Source organism: Phyllobates terribilis, unplaced genomic scaffold (assembly GCF_046119375.1).
Source record: "Phyllobates terribilis strain yellow unplaced genomic scaffold, ASM4611937v1 Scaffold_1792__1_contigs__length_210035, whole genome shotgun sequence".
Lineage (NCBI taxonomy): Eukaryota > Metazoa > Chordata > Amphibia > Anura > Dendrobatidae > Phyllobates > Phyllobates terribilis.
In genome coordinates, this window is record NW_027364552.1 from 167,501 (window position 1) to 170,000 (window position 2,500).

Consider the following 2,500-nt stretch of genomic DNA (forward strand, 5'->3'; position numbering starts at 1 on the left):
CCGATTTCAGTTCCAGAGCGATTCGCGCGATGAGTCCTTGATACTTAGTCGTTTTTGCAAAATTTCTGACTTTTTGGAAAATTTCACAATTTTGTGAAAACTTCCACAAAATGAGGTTCTAGTATGTTAGAGGGCATCCCAGGAGGGCTCCAAAAGTGTGGGTAAAATATATATCCCACAGGGGGAAAATTGAAAAAAAGTTGAAAAAAAAAATTTTTGGGGACTTAGAAAATTTTCACACATGTGTCAGACTTCCAGACAGGGGAGCGTGTCAGTGCGCGCATCCGATTTCAGTTCCAGAGCGATTCGCGCGATGAGTCCTTGATACTTAGTCGTTTTTGGCAAAATTTCTGACTTTTTGAAAATTTCACAATTTTGTGAAAACTTCCACAAAATGAGGTTCTAGTATGTTAGAGGGCATCCCAGGAGGGCTCCAAAAGTGTGGGTAAAATATATATCCCACAGGGGGAAAATTGAAAAAAAGTTGAAAAAAAAAATTTTTGGGGACTTAGAAAATTTTCACACATGTGTCAGACTTCCAGAGAGGGGAGCATGTCAGTGCGCGCATCCGATTTCAGTTCCAGAGCGATTCGCGCGATGAGTCCTTGATACTTAGTCGTTTTTGCAAAATTTCTGACTTTTTGGAAAATTTCACAATTTTGTGAAAACTTCCACAAAATGAGGTTCTAGTATGTTAGAGGGCATCCCAGGAGGGCTCCAAAAGTGTGGGTAAAATATATATCCCACAGGGGGAAAATTGAAAAAAAGTTGAAAAAAAAAATTTTTGGGGACTTAGAAAATTTTTCAACTTTTGTCAGACTTCCAGACAGGGGAGCGTGTCAGTGCGCGCATCCGATTTCAGTTCCAGAGCGATTCGCGCGATGAGTCCTTGATACTTAGTCGTTTTTGCAAAATTTCTGACTTTTTGGAAAATTTCACAATTTTGTGAAAACTTCCACAAAATGAGGTTCTAGTATGTTAGAGGGCATCCCAGGAGGGCTCCAAAAGTGTGGGTAAAATATATATCCCACAGGGGGAAAATTGAAAAAAAGTTGAAAAAAAAAATTTTTGGGGACTTAGAAAATTTTTCAACTTTTGTCAGACTTCCAGACAGGGGAGCGTGTCAGTGCGCGCATCCGATTTCAGTTCCAGAGCGATTCGCGCGATGAGTCCTTGATACTTAGTCGTTTTTGGCAAAATTTCTGACTTTTTGAAAATTTCACAATTTTGTGAAAACTTCCACAAAATGAGGTTCTAGTATGTTAGAGGGCATCCCAGGAGGGCTCCAAAAGTGTGGGTAAAATATATATCCCACAGGGGGAAAATTGAAAAAAAGTTGAAAAAAAAAATTTTTGGGGACTTAGAAAATTTTTCAACTTTTGTCAGACTTCCAGACAGGGGAGCGTGTCAGTGCGCGCATCCGATTTCAGTTCCAGAGCGATTCGCGCGATGAGTCCTTGATACTTAGTCGTTTTTGGCAAAATTTCTGACTTTTTGAAAATTTCACAATTTTGTGAAAACTTCCACAAAATGAGGTTCTAGTATGTTAGAGGGCATCCCAGGAGGGCTCCAAAAGTGTGGGTAAAATATATATCCCACAGGGGGAAAATTGAAAAAAAGTTGAAAAAAAAAATTTTTGGGGACTTAGAAAATTTTCACACATGTGTCAGACTTCCAGAGAGGGGAGCATGTCAGTGCGCGCATCCGATTTCAGTTCCAGAGCGATTCGCGCGATGAGTCCTTGATACTTAGTCGTTTTTGCAAAATTTCTGACTTTTTGGAAAATTTCACAATTTTGTGAAAACTTCCACAAAATGAGGTTCTAGTATGTTAGAGGGCATCCCAGGAGGGCTCCAAAAGTGTGGGTAAAATATATATCCCACAGGGGGAAAATTGAAAAAAAGTTGAAAAAAAAAATTTTTGGGGACTTAGAAAATTTTTCAACTTTTGTCAGACTTCCAGACAGGGGAGCGTGTCAGTGCGCGCATCCGATTTCAGTTCCAGAGCGATTCGCGCGATGAGTCCTGGATACTTAGTCGTTTTTGGCAAAATTTCTGACTTTTTGAAAATTTCACAATTTTGTGAAAACTTCCACAAAATGAGGTTCTAGTATGTTAGAGGGCATCCCAGGAGGGCTCCAAAAGTGTGGGTAAAATATATATCCCACAGGGGGAAAATTGAAAAAAAGTTGAAAAAAAAAATTTTTGGGGACTTAGAAAATTTTTCAACTTGTGTCAGACTTCCAGAGAGGGGAGCATGTCAGTGCGCGCATCCGATTTCAGTTCCAGAGCGATTCGCGCGATGAGTCCTTGATACTTAGTCGTTTTCAGAAGTCACAATTTTGACTTCCAGGACCCGCAAAACGTTTGTAAATTGAGCCCGCTCCCCAGTTCCAAGCGTTTTGAGGTGTCCCCGGTTGCAGTAATGCAGCCTGCCCACTAGATGTCGCAAAAGAGACAAAAAGTGAAAAAGAACCAGAATGAGGAAATTCCAGGGAGCC